This window comes from Taudactylus pleione, unplaced genomic scaffold (assembly GCF_031769625.1).
Source record: "Taudactylus pleione unplaced genomic scaffold, aTauple2 ptg000016l, whole genome shotgun sequence".
Classification (NCBI taxonomy): Eukaryota; Metazoa; Chordata; class Amphibia; order Anura; family Myobatrachidae; genus Taudactylus; species Taudactylus pleione.
In genome coordinates, this window is record NW_028284418.1 from 22,604,932 (window position 1) to 22,623,087 (window position 18,156).

Below are 18,156 nucleotides of genomic sequence, written 5' to 3' on the forward strand. Positions count from 1 at the left end.
GTCATATTCTCTTTCAGTATGTTTCCGCTATGTCAGTGATTGGCTACAGAATTGTAGTTGTTATACAGATCATCATTTAGACTCAGCACTGTTCGTACCTTATTCCCCTAGTACTTTATTACATTCTAATATAGATAATATACCTCACTCAATAATAAATATTATTATTTTTAAGGATACTTACTATTCATGGATTTTGATTAATAAGAAATTAAAAAGGAACCATCTTTATTCCCCATATGTTCCTCTATGGGGTAATCCTGCGTTCCCACCCTCTAATACCAATTCTCTCCGATGGAGATAAAAAGGGTTGTCGATTATTGCTAAGGTGTTTGACCCCGGTGGATCTTTACTATCTTTCACAGATTTACAACAAAAATATCAACTGCCAAGGCAACATTTTTATATGTGCTTACAAACCAGACATTACATCTCATTTCTTTCCATTGAGGCTAAAGACTCTGATTCCCTTAATTCACTTTTTAGATTACTAAATACTGTCCCCTACAAAGTTAATATGATATATTCAAAGTTGACAATTTCTCTGCTATACAATGGGTCAAATTGCTAGATACATGGAAAAAGTATATTGTAACGATATTCTCTATTTCTGAACATATATATACGATTCATGGAGCATACATTTCTCCTGCACAGCGTCGACATATGGTGGACTCAGAGTCAGGAAATTGTCCCAAAAGTAATTTAGGTAATGCTACATTCATTCACTGCATGTGGGAATGTGGTAAAATTTGGAAATATTGGTACACAGTTATACACTTTATTAATAATTTGTATTCACGTCATTTATCACCTGATCAGTTAGCATGCTTATTTGCTAATTTCAAGCATTGGGATTTAGGTCCGGATAAGATTTTGAAGATACCTTTGATCACTATGTGGTCACAGTAGCAAAAAAAGATAATTCTCATACATTGGACTAGTAGAACTTCTCCCTCTTACTGAAGTTAAACAAAAAATGATGCAATTATTATATTTTGACAGATGTTCAACCATGCCAGATATTAATAAGGGAGTAGGGAAGTTCTACAATAAATGGGAACCCTATATTAATACGTTAGATAAATCTTTCCAAGATCATATAATTAAGTTATTGGAAAACACGGATTGGTACTTACGTAGAGGTTTATCTTCATCTTAAATAATTTTGATATATATATTGTATCAGTCTTCCTTCCCTACCTTCTCCACTAGACTTAGCCAAGTCTCAATTTCATCCATAGTCATATGAAAGTCTTCTTTACTCTATTATCTCACCCTTACCTTCCCCTTCTTACCTTATGTGTTTCCCTTTCTTTGTTCATTCCCCTTGGATTTGTAAATCTGTCATTATTTTGTTATTTTGGGGTCTTTCTTTGAGTTATTTAATAGATTTTTGATTCTCATTGAATCTATTTACATAATATTGAGATTGTCATAGATTGCATCGATTTTTCTGTATTGATTCAATCAACTATACTCTCTCCTTCTATTTGAATATTTTTCTGTATGTGTTATCTATACTGTAGACAAAGATATGTCTCTCTCTCACATAATTGAATTTACTTGTTTGTATTATACAAACCTATGTGCTACTATTATAAAAAAAATAAAAAAAAAATAAAAATAATATATGTATATATATATATATATATATATATATATATATATATATATATATATATATATATATATATATATATATATACACACACACACACAGTCAGGTGCATAAATATTGGGACATTGACAGGATTTTCATATTTTGGCCTCTATTCACCACCACAATGGCTTTGAAATGAAACAAACAAGATGTGCTTTAACTGCAGACTTTCAGATTTAATTTGAGGGTAATTACATCCAAATCAGGTGAACGGTGTAGGAATTACAACGGTTTCTATATGTGCTTCCCACTTTTTAAGGGGCCAAAAGTAATGGGACTGTCAACTCAAAAGCTATTTCATGGACAGGTGTGGGCTATTCGCTCGTTATTTCATTATCAATTAAGCAGGTAAAAGGTCTGAAGTTGATTCTAGGTGTGACATTTGCATTTGGAATCAGTTGCTGTCGACTCTCAATATGAGATCCAAAGAGCTGTCAATATCAGTGAAGCAAGCCATCATTAGGCTAAAAAATCAAAACAAACCCATCGGAGAGATAGCAAAAACATTAGGTGTGGCCAAATCAACTGTTTGGAAAATTCTTAAAAAGAAAGAATGCACCGGAGAGCTCAGCAACACCAAAAGACTCGACAGACCACGGAAAACATCTGTGGTGGATGACAGAAGAATTATTTCCCTGGTGAAGAAAAACCCCTTCACAACAGTTGGCCAAATCAAGAACACTCTCCAGGAGGTACGTGTATATGTGTCAAAGTCAACAATCAAGAGAAGACTTCACAAGGGTGAATATAGAGGGTTCACCACAAGATGTAAACCATTGGTGAGTCACAAAAACAGGTAGACCAGATTAGAGTTTGCCAAACAACATTTAAAAAAGCCATTACAGTTCTGGAACAACATCCTATGGACAGATGAGACCAAGATCAACTTGTACCAGAGTGATGGTAAGAGAAGAGTATGGAGAAGGAAAGGAACTGCTCATGATCCAAAACATACCACCTCATCAGTGAAGCATGGTGGTGGTAGTGTCATGGCATGGGCATGTATGGCTGCCAATGGAACTGGTTCCCTTGTATTTATTGATGATGTGACTGCTGACAAAAGCAGCAGAATTAATTCTGAAGTGTTTCGGGCAATATTATATGCTCATATTCAGTCAAATGCTTCAGAAATCATTGGACGGCGCTTCACAGTGCAGATGGACAATGACCCGTAGCATACTGCAAAAGCAACCAAAGAGTTTTTTAAGGCTAAAAAGTGGAATGTTATGCAATGGACAAGTCAATCCCCTGACCTGAATCCGATTGAGCATGCATTTCACTTGATGAAGACAAAACTGAAGGGAAAATGCCCCAAGAACAAGCAGGAACTGAAGACATTTGCAGTAGAGGCCTGGCAGAGCATCACCAGGGATGAAACCCAGCGTCTGGTGATGTCTATGCATTCCAGACTTCAGGCTGTAATTGCCTGCAAAGGATTTGCAACAAAGTATTAAAAAGTGAAATTTAGATTTAGGATTGTTTAGTTTGTCCCATTACTTTTGGCCCCTTAAAAAGTGGGAAGCACATATAGAAACCGTTGTAGTTCCTACACCGTTCACCTGATTTGGATGTAATTACCCTCAAATTAAATCTGAAAGTCTGCAGTTAAAGCACATCTTGTTTGTTTCATTTCAAAACCATTGTGGTGGTGAATAGAGGCCAAAATATGAAAATTCAGTCAATGTCCCAATATTTATGCACATGACTGTGTGTGTGTGTGTATTTATATATATATATATATATATATATATATATATATATATATGCATTGCAACGAGATCAAAATTACTGCTGATACCACTTGTGGTTCAGTGTGTATAAGTGGAATGATAATCCTTATTAGTCCAAGAAACCTTTGATCCTTAAAAGTGTTGAGTCTCTCATAATAAAAGATAATAAAGGTATCACAAAGCTTCCAATCGGCCGAGGTAGCCAAACAGTATTATTCTCTTACCCATAAGTATACTTGTAAATCGGCAGAGTCTGTTGTATGGTGAGCTGAAACAGCCTGTGTGTACTCCACACTGGGTGACCCGAGCTGGCCTTATACCATATGCTTCGTGCTCCCGTGGGCTGTGCATCCTTTGGCAATGTGGAAAACCTCAGGCTGCAATGTTGGTAGCGGCTGCTACAGAATGAGTGTCAACTTGATTACCGCGTACACTGATCCAGGTACACTGTGCTCTGCACGAGTAACGGGTGTCCTTGTAATTAGACAGATCGGTGGCACAGATCGGTAACTGAGCAGAAGGAATTGGACTCACACAAGTGGTTAGGGAGCCCCTATAGCGACATGTCGATGTCGATTCAGCCCACCATACAACAGACACTGCCAATTTACAAGTACCGTATATACTTGAGTATAAGCCGACCCGAATATAAGCCGAGGTACCTACTTTTACCCCCAAAAACTGGGAAAACTTATTTACTCGAGTGTAAGCCTAGTGTGGGAAATGGCAGCAGCTGGTAGTACCCCCAGTAGTAATTCCCCCTGGTTGTGGCCCCAGTAGTAATCCCTCCTGGTAGTGCACCCAGTGGTAATCCCTCCTTTCAGTGCCTCCAGTAGTAATCCCTCCCTGGTAGTACCCCCAGTGGTGATCCCCCCTTTTAGTGCCCCCTGTAGTAATCCCCCCCTGGTAGTGCCCCCTGTAGTACTCCTCCCCTGGTAGTTCCCCCAGTGGTAATCCCCCCTTTTAGTGCCCCTGGTAGTGCCCCCTGTAGTAAACGCCCCCTGGTAGTGCCCCCTGTAGTAATCGCCCCCTGGTAGTGCCCCCTGTAGTCCCCCCCCTTCAGTAGAGAGAGATGTGATAAGAATAAAAAAAAAAATCACTTACCTGAAACTCCCGCTCCTGGTCCCGCCGCTATCCGCTCCTCTGGCCGCTTTGCATGGGAGAGACGTCGTCTCCCATTACCCACTGTGGGAGCCGGAAGATGGCTCCCGCAGTGGGAGCAGCAGCAGCCGCTGAGAGTCTGACAGACTCTCAGCGGCTGCTGATTACAGCAAACACACAGCTGCCTGCTCCGGCGGCTGTGTGTTTGTGCTGTGTAGCGCTGACGGAACTCCGTCCGGTCAGCGCTACACTTCACTCGAGTATAAGCCAAGGGGGTACTTTTTCAGCACAGTCGGCTTATGCTCGAGTATATACGTTATACTTACGGGTAAGAGAACAATACTGTTTGGCTACCTCGGCCGATGAGCAGATTGGAAACTTTGTGATACCTTTATATCTTTTATTATGAGAGACTCTCATTCCATTTATACACACTGAACAACAAGTGGTACCATCAATAATTTTTATCTCATTGCAAATATTTAACAATTGGATTGTATTGTTTTTTTTTTTGTGTGTGTGTGTGTGTTTTTTTTTATATGTGTATAATGTTGATATTAAATATATTATTTAATTGAGAGAAGCCTTGTTATATTAAGTCGATATCAGTCAACCAATGCCTTTACATCCACGCAAAATTTTTTTGATGCATATATTCACCACCTTGGCGCAGTCCTATATATATGTACAGGTGTATAAGTGCAGATGTGTGTCTATGTTTATCCGTGTGCATATGTTTTCTTTTGTGAGTGTGTTACACTACCTGGCGTGAAATCAGTTGAAATAATCCTCAGTGAAACCCCTTTGGCTTGTAAGTTGGATAGAGTTGCTGTTTGCGATTGTTTTGTATATGAACTGGACACTAGGGTCCAGTGGTGGCTCCAGAGGTGGGGCTGCAGCGCAGTCCAAAATTCAAATAGGGGAGCCACACCAACTGCCACCCCAAATGCTGCCAATCATAGCCAGGTGTGGTTCCCCTATTTGAATTTTGGACAGCGCTCTGCCGCAACTGCTAGAGTCTATTTACTATGCCTTGGATGGAGATAAAGTAAACAGAAATAAAGTACCAGTCAATCAGCTCATGTCACAGGCAGTTGGGAGCTGATTGGCTGGTACTTGATCTCCGTTCATTTTATCGCCATGGAAGGCTTGCAGGCTGTGTTTGAAAAATGACAGTTAGGAGCTGGTTGGTTGGTACTTTATCTCCATCTAAGGCTTAGTAAATAGACCCCTTTGTGTTTTAGAACCTGGCAGGATTTATTTTGTTGCTGATTCACTTACAGCGTGATTAAAACTAGCTGTGAGTTAGCTGTATAAACTGCTGGGCTTTTGTCAGTATTGTTGGCTGCCTTATTACAAAATTAAGTTTACCGTAGGATATGGCACCCACTACCTAAGCTCAACACATCTTGTGTGTTATACTTTAGTGCCGACTGTGAATGAACGAGTGACATGGATTGAAAAACAAACAGGTCACCCTGCCTTTGGAAATGAGAACAGTTTCATAACTACTCTTCTTGTCATCAAACTTACCGTGTTATATTTGTTTGGCAAACATTCCAAATTTATGTTCTGGGATATAGGGCTCTCCACAAACTGATTAAGCCTTGTATTTATGTGCAGCCCTTTCAGCAAGGTGGTCATTTATCAGGATCTAGATATACGCCATTCTCCTTGCATTTATCTAGTGGAAAGTAATGATTCTGTGGGTGGGTTATTGACTATGATTAGCTTCTCCTTTTATACATGAGTGAATATTACAAAGGCAAGATGATAATTGAGGGACTTCATTAAGGATTTGTGATTCACTCACACTGTGTAATAAATGAACAGAAAGAGAGTAATTATCAGCCTTGCAAGGTACTGTAGAATCATAAACACCCGTTTGTAATTCCTCCCACAAGTTTCATTTCAGTTTAACAAATAAAGCTAATCTTTTTATTCTGGCACCTCCTGGAGAGGAAAATAAAAATGTTGGTAAGTATTGGATACAGTGGTGCGCCATGTTATATAGGCTGCTTTCCGAGTTTTCTCAAAACATGCCTGTTCATCTATATGAAATATACAAAAAATAGCACGCCTAATTGTGCAAAATGCACACAAATATTTGCGTAAAAGAAGTGTAATATTAGCAAAAAAGTAGCATAATATTAGTGAAAAAGTTGCAAAAAGCTTGAAGCCTAATCAACATCGTTGTCTATACATAGGACTAACAGTGTGACTAAAATTGGAAAGTCATGTTGTCATACTGTACTTATTGTTTGCCATGTATGTCACAGAACACTATATTATGTTTGTATGACATGATTTTTTGTCACGTTTAGCCGCATTGTCAGTCTTCTATTTAGACAGCAATATTGATTAGTCTTCACACTCTTTGCTACTTTTTCTCTATGATGCTACTTTTCCCCCAATATTATGCTACTTTTTTTTGCTAATTTTATGCTGCTTTTACTAAAATATTTGTGTGCATTTTGTGCAATTGAAAGTGCTAAGCATAGTATAGTAGTTTTAGAAATTAGGGAGCTGAATGTGTATTCTGAATGAGATGGATGTATGGAGTGGGATTGTTGTGATGAATGAATGGAAAGATTGTGGGCGCTGAGTGGCATGTGTGTGCCACATAACTGCTTAGACCTCAGTTGCATAGACTGCATATGTGTATTCCAACGAGCACACAGTTCTGTGAATTATCAGCTCCACCACTTTGTGAGTGATGGCAATCTCACCCTGTGAGTGTGCTGAATCTGCAGTTAACCACAGGGTGTGATGGCATAGTATATCTGTATTGCACAAGAAATACGTCCATTAAGGTGTCAGCCTTAATGATTGGAATTTCATTGCTTTTTTTTAAGTTTGAGTGGCACAAATTCAGTAGCTTTAGTGAAATTTCAGATCATGACTAAGAAGCCTTAATGGAACATGTGAAACCGTAAAAAAATTTTTGTCTATGGAATTTCATTGCTTTTTTATAATTTATTAACCATCAGTGTTTTGAGGAGCAAACTGGGCCACCTGCAGGGCAGAAGGACAACAAATAGGTACACTAGCACGGGTGGATAAGTGGACAACACACAGGAGCTGTTTCTTTTAGTGACCCAGTGCTGGTTGTGCAAAATACAGGGGGCAAACGACGTAGGGGTTCCCTTTATTTAAGCACAACCAGCACTGGGCTAGTCAGAACCAGCCCTGGTTGCCAAAATACAGGGCACAAATGACGTAGCCCCCCGTAAATGGCGCAACCAGCACTGGGCTCTGATCCGGTCCTGGTTCTGGAAATACAGGGGGATTAAGGTAGTACTTAGAGGACAGTACTAATGTCCGTGACTCGCAAAATAAATTTTTTGTTTTGCCAATACCCTGGCTTGCCTACTTTGAAACGAAGAGGACGTGATCTACGCATTACAGGTATCCTATGGATTCTACTGGGGAAGAGGACAGATGGGCTACAGGGATACATAGGTGAGTATGTGATATAGTGTGTGTACATGTGTGTGTGCATATATTTGTTAATAAAATTTTACTGTCAACGTTGTGCGTGTCCTTTTTAATATTTCTTTTGCAGTGGAGCTACAGGTACCAGTGGGCACAGGGCACCACAGTGCAGGGGCGCTGTTTGGGCCTGTCAATTTGGTGATCTACAATGCCTGCTTCAGGCTTGTGCATGGCTGTTCTGATGTACAAATCTTGTTCCAGGTACAGCTTCACCAGCGTTCTCCTACATCTAGAGCTGGTGAGTTATACTGAATGATTATTGTGTATAACCACTTTAGCCATTGGATTCACCATGTATTTGGCAGTGACACCTGTATAACAGTGGAACAAAGGAATTGTTACCCCTTCATAATCGTACGAGGCAAATCAGATTTGTCATGCTCCTTTCCCGTGTCATCATGCCCCTTTTTCGGGCGCTCGTCTTACGTACCTATATAAAAAATTGGGGGGGGCACCAATGCTCTTTCTGGCCCAGGGCACCAAAAAGTCTGATTATGGCTCTGTTATTATGTTCACAATTAAGATGTGCAGTCCAACTCCACCCCCCCTTTACAATATTCCACAATTCTGTCAGCAAGGCCTCACTAAACTTGGCCTACATGACAATGGTTTGTAATCGGGGAAGCTCAGCAACACTGGCCCAGAGTGCATACACATTAGTCAGTGGTAAACATTTGGCATATGGCACAAAAAATAAATGTTCACTCATTGGTGAAAATGGGTGCTCCATAAATATGTCTCTAAGTTTCTTTTAAGACACTAATTATTGCCAAGTCCATGCATTTGTGTTTTACAAATATTGATAGTCGGTGGCATACAATTTCTATTTTTGTCAGTAGCTCCTGCATGGAGCTCTCTCAACTTCCATACTTAATGTTTTTGAATTGATTAATTCAGGGATTCTTATGATTATGGGCTTCATTCATGTTGTTTGTCCAGTGCACATGCGCACGAGGGAGCCGGCTCCTTCGTGCGCATGCGTGAGACCCGCTACGACTGACAGCGCCGGTCGTAGCGGGTCTCTTTCCAAAGGGGGCGAGCTGTCGATGTTGATTGACAGCTCGCCCCGTTTGGAAGGCGGGCCGGGGGGTGGCAGCCCGAAACGGAGGTGTTCCCATGAGAAGCTCTCTGGGGCTTACGACAAGTGAGCTTACTCGTCGTAAGCCCCGATGGTCGCGATGGTCTATGACCATCGCGACCATCACCCTAGCGGTCGTTAGAGCTGTGGGTGTAAACCCACAGCCTAACGACCGAAACAGAGGCGGCCGGTCAGGATGCAAGCGGCCGCCCAGTTTCTGAGCGACCGCTTGCATCCTCCGACTGCCTCTGAATGAGGGCCTATATCCCTGCAATGATCACATGGCAAACCTTTTAGGGATTGCTCTTTTCTGTCTTCTGTTATTGGTCCTTAATCTATTCCTAGCTTCCTGCGCTGAGTGAAATCACATTATACTGACCGTTTGACAAATTGTGGTAATTCTGCATCATTCTGTTGCACCATATTATATATGGTGGCACATGGATAACTTTGTGAAGATGGAACACAAGCAACTAGATATGGGAGCTGATTTATCAGCGAAGAAAATGCTATGTTGCTTTCTCATATTTATGGTTTTGCCAGTGATGGGGAATTTTCTTTCTTAGGTTCGTCCAACATATGAGAGGCTTACATCCATTGACATAACACATACCAGTGGTATGACATCTCAGCATGGTGATAACAGAGTAAACGGATTATGACTGTGTCTTTTCTTACTTTCTACGCGGAACCTCATTTTAGAGCTCCTATATTGATACACCCAATATAGTTATTTGCAATAAGCAATCTTTCTTACTGAATATGTATGCATTTTTAATGTTAATGAAATAAATAAATGCTGTAGTGAAAAGCCCATCTTGCAAATCAAGTCAAGTTGATTAAATACAGAAAAGTCACCACCAGGCCTTTAAGCTGTATCCATTTGATTTCCTTTTAACAAAGTCAGATTAAATAAATTCTGTAATAGTAAAGCTTAGCCTACAGTGTTTGAGTGCGCTGTATGTACGCTGTGTGTGCGTTATGTGCTTTGTATTCAGAGTCTCCAATTACTGGTAAATGTGTTTCTTTAGAATCACTGAGGCTCCTATTTATTTCTCATGGAGCATTGGAGATCTCAGCAGACCACTACATTTTCAAAAGCCCTAATACTGATTTGTGATTGCACTCAACCTTTGAATATTTTCAGGGTTTTTTTTTTTTTAAACACACTTATTACAGAGCAAAACACTGATGAGGTTGTGTGAATTCAGCCAAAGGAACTTTTCTCTTAAGTTTATGTTCTGCTGTAGGTGGGTTTGAAGGAAAAGAGATATTTATGAAAGCTTAGAGAAATAAAGTACCAACCAATCAGCTCCTAACATTTTTCAAACACTGCCTTTAAAATGACAAAAGCAGATTGATTGGTATTCTCCACTTTATCTCTCCCCAAGCTTTGATATGTCTCCCAAGTCCCTGACATCTGTGAGTCACTGGACAAACTGATATTCAAAATGTGTAGGTTGACTTGATATCAGTGATAAACCTACATCATTTGCAGATGGGTAACTTAATGGTTTTAATAATGAATAAATTAGCCTTTCTTGGCTCATTCACAGGGCATACCTACAGCTGGAACATCATATCAGGGTCCAGTCATCTAAAAAATATTGGGAACTTTCATTCTGTGAGACATTGCGTGCCTCCACATTTGTTTTTAAATATGTAATAGCAAAACTATAAATGTTCCTTGTAGAGGATATGTTCTATTCCATGCTGCCAGTTGTAGAACTGTATGAAAAGAATACAAACAATACAATAGGTGCTGACACCTATATATTTGCTCATATTTGAGCCAAGTTATTTTAGTCCCCAGACAAGTCATGCACCATGAGCTCTGAAGATAGAGCAACTTATACAGAATGGCTCGGAGAATGTGTAAAGGCTTTGGAAGGACAGTCATTTTGATAATATTAATTGTCCCTAACCATGAGTATTTCTGTGATTCCCGCCCTTTTACATACATGTGTAATTTGGGCATAAAGGGTTTAATATTCAAATGAAAGAAATTTGCGTTAGCCTTGGCCGGGGTGATTCCTAAGTAACAAATCTGCGTAGAGTCATTTAAAAGAAATGGAATTTGGAGGTCGCTGACCTCGCTGGGATGTTAATTTTTAAGGATTTTGAATTATAAATTGCATAATTATCCATATTTCTTAAACTATTCTATCAAATTGGCAGCATTCATCAGCAAACAGCGCCAGCCTCTGCTACTCGTACTCAATTTAAAAAATATATAAATGTTAAGTCAATTTGCTCTGGCCAGTGCTTCCACACTTAGATTAATGGGAACAGTGGGCACCTTTTGTCCTATTTAGCCTTCCTTATGTCCTTGCTTTTAAATATTTTTTACAATTTAGGATAGTATTTGTGGAAGGTATTTGCAATTTGTCTGTTAAAGAGTTGGCTCTCATCTCTAATTGTTTTGATGTATGTCCGTGGTCTTTGGGCCTTAAGAACTCTCACTGGCAGATGCAGATGGAGCTCTCTGTGCTCAGCATACAGAACTCAGATGACTGCTCCTACAGGACCTGACTCAGAGATGGTCTTTTGCCGCTGTCTTTATGCTAATGCCGCGTCTGATTTTTAAACAACTGAGGGCCTGATTTAGCAAGGAATGTACGGATGCAGACCACACACCCGTCTGCTGCAAGAATATGCTAATCAATGCATACGCACGGAGACCGCAGCACAAGATGCAGACGCCCAGCCCCGTATTAAGTCGCCCATCTCCCTTTACTCACAGCCTGACCAGTACGACAGATAGCGTAAAAATCGAGAACCATCGGACTCATACTCATAATAGTGATTGACCTGACCTGCCGCAGGATTTTGGCCGCTTCCTGTGTACAGCTTATGGTACGGCTGCCTATGCCACCGCACTGCCTTAATTATGCACGCCCCTATAACGGCTACCTATGCCTGCATTCGCCTGACCACTCCCCGTCACCACCCACAAACGACACTTCCTGTCAATCAATATCGGAAGGGTCTGCGTGTAGTGTGCATACCTTAACCCTAACGCACTGGCTAGTTCAAGCATCAGTGCGATGCATGCGCAGAATGAAAACATCGGCCAAGTGTGTACGTTCTCTCCTGTGTGTTCCTTGCTGAATCAGGCCCTGAGACACCCACTTGTAGTATCATAAGAAAGTACATTTGAATCACTGTACGTATTTAGATGCACTATCAGCGCTCCATCTGTCTCACCATCGGAACTGGCACCAGTCCATTGGCAGGTGCGGTTACTGATATGGCCTCCTGTGTGAGCAGCTGTGTGTCTTTGAACACCCGCCTCAACTTCGCCACCCCCTGCTAACTCAAGACCTCAGACCTTGCATCCGATTTTGGGCCTGATTCAGAGGAAGACGCAATGCCGATGTTTGCAGAGTTGAGCGATTATTTTCTAATGCGCATGCGCGAAAAATACTGAAAAAATCCTAAGGCGCATACATTACCCTGAATGTACACACAAATGCGCTGTTGCATACGGGATCGCTGGCATTAGCAACGGCAAGGCACAACCATGGGCGTTCCTGGGTGGTGATTGGGAGGTGGCCTGAAGTGCGTTTCAGGGGCGTGTTATGGGAGTGTCAGCGAACGTGGCTGCATTCTCAGTCGCAGAGCCGCCAACACAGAGGCCATGTTTATACAGAGTTGAGAAGGAGACACTGCGCCTGCCATTGGCTGATGCAATGGTAGATGGTACTTGTAGTGCTCAAACTGTGGATAATTCAGAACCACCGATAGAGTTGCACTGTCCATGGGCATTGAAAGTTAGCGTCTCAGTACTTGCTCTCTCCGGCACTCGCTAGTACACAGGGGGAAGGCTGAAATTGGCATCTGCATATTACCACTGCTGCAACTCCGCAAAAAGTCGCAGTCCTGTCTGCAATAGTGTGCATGTCTGTGCGCAGACATTCAGGATACATGTGCGGTGCAACTCGGACGGATGTGCAGTACTGACGACATTAGTCAACTGCGCACATATTGGCGCTGCGTCCACCTCTGAATCAGCCCCAAAATGTTATAAGTAGGACATTTCTAAAGCTTACCCCGAGGTTCCCTAATGTCTGAAAAAATATTGTGCTGATCTAATAGGCTAACTCCAATCACAATAATACTGAAAAGTTAAGATATTGCTTATAAAATATCTGGCTTTAATTAATCCTTTCTCTTATTGTAACCACCAAATCCACGTTGTCAGACGCCACAAGCAAGGGTGATTTATCTGTTTTAACTATGAGTCTAAATTATGACTTTACTGTATGACATGCATGAAATAAGCCTATAAATGATGTTACATGTGCATAAAACAGGCACTTCCTATTTAGGTGTGGCTCATAAATACATGATTTAGAGCAGCATGTGACATTTTGCCTGTATGCACATACTGTACTGTATGTGTCTGCACACTTCCACTTTCACTGTGTTAGTAAAATATTTAATGATACGTGTAGCCCAAAATCTGGGAGGGTGTACCTAAAGCGCCTGTACTGTATGTGCCGTTATGCAGCTTACACGTCATCGCCCCTGATCTGCCTCTAAAAGCTCATATGGCTGAAAATCACTGACACTATTTGTCTGTATGTGAAGTGTGTCAAATATAGTATGAGACTGCATGATACAAATGCACTCACATCCAAATTTGTCATCTCTACTATTGTTCCCCTGAGATGGTGATAACATAGGAGCACAGTCAGAGGTACGTGTATTACTACTGTCCTTGGTAAATATGCAGTAACTACAGATGTGTCCCTACACATTTTTGCTGCAATTGCACTAAAAAGCCCCTCTCGGCGCGCCAGGTCATGTGAGACTCTGATAGTTACTGGCGTCTTTTTCATGTCTTTTTTTTGCTGAAAATGCGATGCACCTACTGTCGGACACACCAGCAGACTGTGCTAATTCATTTATATGCGACACTTGTATATCTGTGCGCGTCTGAGTCTCTGAATCTGTATACGAGGTGCTACAATCTAGCGGCCGAAGTTTATTTAATTCCAAGTTCCGTTCTGCTTCATATGCAGACTCAGGTACACACAAGTATACAAGTGTTGCATATCAAATTAATCAGCATAGGACCGTATTCATTAAGGTGCAAAAAGTTGCTTTTGGTGAAAAGCATTTGCGGGTGCGAACTTTTCCTGCATATGTGCGTATTACGCTATCCAATTGCTGGAGTGCTCACATGTGCGAAAACTCCAAATTCCGAGATCGTCAAAAAGTTTTCCCCATCTCAGAGCAGGTGATAAAATTAGCAAAATCCCTATTTTTGGCTAAAAATGTGGGGACTTGGGCCCTCATTCAGAGTCGGTCGCAAGAAGCGATCGCTCTCTCTGAATGAGGGCGGGCGCTTCTTTTTTTTAGTGTGGCCTCCTGGTCGCTAGCTAAGCTGTGGGTTACCACCCACAGCTTAGCGACCGACCAGGGTGATGGTCGCGATGGTCAAGACCATCGCGACCATCGGGGCTTGCGACGAGACCCTAAAGTTGGGTCTCGGCAACCGCAAGCCTCAGGGAGCTTCCTGCTCTGATCGAGCAGGAAACTCCCCACTGACATCACTGCTGATGTCAGTGCGGCCGCCCACAAAACGGCAAGCGTTCCGTCAGGAACGCCTCCGTTTGTGTAGCCACCCCCCCACCCCGCCTACAAAACGGGCCGAGCTGTCTATCAACATTGACAGCTGGCCCTTTTGTAGTGAGCTCTGGAACGAGAGAGTGTGCGCAGGACCAAAACATCGACACGGTTGCAAGCGCGCAGCGCTTGCGACCGGGTCTGAATGAGGTCCTTGGTTCAGAACCCTTTTGACATTTAGTTAACTTAATTCCCCATAATAATGACGTCATTTTTGGGGTGAAGATGTAAAAAGTGTTGGTAATGGGTTTAAAGTACTGGGTCAGGTACTTTGGGGGGCTGTATGGATGGGGCAGGAGTTTTTAGGTTTGCAGGTGGCTGCAGCAGGTGTATTTTGTAATTTTTTTTAAAACTGCACTTTATATACACAAAAATATACTAGCACCCATTTTAATATAACCCCAATTTAACTACAATTATTTTTTTCCAACAAAAAATTGTTTTGTATAATTTTTCCGCAAATATGCATATAACAGCCATTTGAATCAATTTAAGAACCCAAAATACTTTTATTAGGGCTATAAATACACTTCTGTATTGATTTCCAGGGGTAAATTTACTAAGATTCGAGATGGTCCCGATTTGCAAAGTGATTCATCTCACTGGAACTCACCAAAACTCGAGTGATTTAATCCCTTTTTTTTTCCAAATTCCAAACAGGCGATTTGAGGCTAAACAAGTTTGCCGATGGTGAAGCAGAATGAGATATCTCTCCCGAGTAACTAGTTTTGCAGGAGATTACTCACCCGAGATTGCAGTGTTTTCTCTCTGCAAATCTCTCCCGAGCTTGCAGCCTGCACATATCAGTGAGATATGTGCTTGCTGCTTGTTTGTTGACTTGTAAAAAAGAGTAAAATGTTTTTTTTTTTAAATGACGTGAGGACACCCCCCCAAAAGACTAACCAGCCCCGGACTTGCCAGCCAGTACTGTTTCTTAACATTACAGGGAACAAAATGTGTAGGGTTTCACTGTAATTTAAGAACCACCACCAGGCAGCAGTGACAGAGCTGCTTTTAAATATACGGAGAAAAAAATTGACGTGAGGTACCCTGTATATTTAAAACCAGCCCTGGACCCTTTCTAACGGGGACTGATGCCACAGCCAGGGGTGCCCTTTCACCGGGCCCTCCAGCCGCAGCATCAGCCCTGACCGCTAGTCAGCCCATGTCAGGGATCCCTGGGGAGTTGGGGACCCCTCCAATAAAGGTGTCCCCCTCTCCAGGGCACCCCTGGCCTAAGCTGATAGCCCGGGGCTATCCCCGCCACCCCTGGGCAGTGGGTGGCGGGTTGGTAGTGTTAGAGTGTAGTGTAAAATAAATGGTTAAATATTGTCTTTAGTTGTGGAACTGCAAATACCAGCAAGCCTCCACCGCATGCTGGTATTTGTAGAACCACAAATACCACATGCGGGGCATGACGGGCCCGCTGGCACATGTAGTGCGAAAAAAAACACAACATACACTGTGAAAGTAAAATTTTATTATAACATATATGCACACTCACACTCACTTGTGTTTTTGTTTTAATCCTTTGGATGCCTACTTGGAGAAGAGGACGTGAACTATGCATAGGAGAGGTGAGAATGTTTTTTTTTTTTTAAACTGCCCCTATGGATTACTTTGGATACTAGGTGAGCATGTGTGATAGTGAGTGTGCATGTATGTTGTAATAACATTTTACTTTCACAGTGTATGTTGTTTTTCTTCGTATTGGTTTGGTTGTGGAACTACAAGTGCCAGCGGGCCCATAATGCCCCGCATGCTGGCATTTGTGGTTCTCCAAATACCAGCATGCGGGGAAGGCTTGCTGGTACTTGTAGTTCCACAACTAAAGACAATATTTAACCATTTATTTTACACTACACAACTAACACTACCAACCCGCCACCCACCGCCCAGGGGTGGCGGGGATAGCCCCGGGCTATCAGCCTAGGCCAGGGGTACCCTGGAGAGGGGGACCACTTTATTGGAGGGGTCCTCAACTCCCCAGGGATCACTGGCCTGGGCTGACTAATGGTCAGGGCTAATGCTGCGGCTGGGGGGCCTGGTGAAAGGGCACCCCTGGCTGTGGCATCAGCCCCCCATTAGAAAGGGTCCAGGGCTGGTTTCAAATATACGGGGTACCTCACGTCAATTTTTTTCTCCGTATATTTAAAACCAGCTCTGTCCCTGCTGCCTGGTGCTGGTTCTTAAATTACAGTGGAACCCTACACATTTTTTTTTCCTGTAATTTTAAGAACCAGGATTAGCTGGCAAGTCCGGGGCTGGATAGTGTTTTGGGGGGCGGACCTTACATCATTTTTATTTAAAATTATCCCTATTTTAACCATTTACAGAAAGAAACATACACAAATCACAATGATTTGTGTATGTTTCTGATCATCTCGCAGCTCAGGGGGTTGAGAGTTTGAAAAGTGATTTTGACAGAGAGTTTGCTCCTATCTCACCCGAGCTTGTCATCCGGATTCTTGGTAAATTTGAGAGATGTATGTTTTAGGTGAAAAGTACTTCCGATTTGGGCCGATGGTGATTTGATTCGAGATTGCTTTCTCACCCGAGTTTTATGAGTGAGATGAGAGAAATCTCTCTCTAACTCACCCGACTTTTGTCTTTAGTAAATTTGCAAGCAGGAAAAAAATAAATAAATCACCCGAGATAGTCATTTCAACCTATCTCGGTTCTTAGTAAATTTACCCCCCAGTGTCAGTTAGGCTTTTTATGGAATACAGCCAATTTCCCAAAAACGTGCTGTACTTTTCGCTAGTTTCGCTATATGCAATTACCGCACATATACGTTTTCGCGTGTTTTGCAATGGGATAGGTCGAAAAGCGGGAGCATGCATTGAGACTACGCAAAAAGATCTAAAAAAACTAGCGAATGAGGAGTTAACTTCGCCATGCAATCGCTTTTCGCCAAACGCAACTTTTTGCACCTAATTACATACGGCCCATCGTCTGCTAGTGCAGCTAGCAGATTAGCACAGGACCTGGCGGTTCACTCACCCCAGGCAAGTCGTGCTGTGTGTGTATTGAGGCTAGATGTATGAGGACACATCTGTAGCTTCTCCATGCTATCGCTTTTATAGTCTATGGGCCAGATGCATCAAGCATCGCATTTTGGATCCGGTGCATCCCTCCAATGATCGTAGGTGCCCCTATGGATTACTTTGGATACTAGGTGAGCATGTGTGATAGTGAGTGTGCATGTATGTTGTAATAAAATTTTACTTTCACAGTGTATGTTGTTTTTTTTTTCGTATTGGTTTGGTTGTAGAACTACAAGTGCCAGCGGGCCCATAATGCCCCGCATGCTGGCATTTAGTAATGCCGTAGGTATTATCATTTAAGCAAAGGACAGCTCTACCGATAAGAATTGTTCTTTGCGGTGTTGGGACTTCCGAGTTTATGACCCGGGAGTTCCTCTGCACATGCGCGAGTTGTGGGGGATCTAGGGA

General features: G+C 42.0%; 1 protein-coding gene across 3 annotated transcripts in view; it reads left to right on the forward strand.

Annotated features, from left to right (window-relative positions):
- HLF (HLF transcription factor, PAR bZIP family member) overlaps positions 1-18,156 on the forward strand; it is a 75,312-nt gene that overhangs the window by 13,766 nt on the left and 43,390 nt on the right. The gene's annotated exons all lie outside the window — the stretch shown is intronic.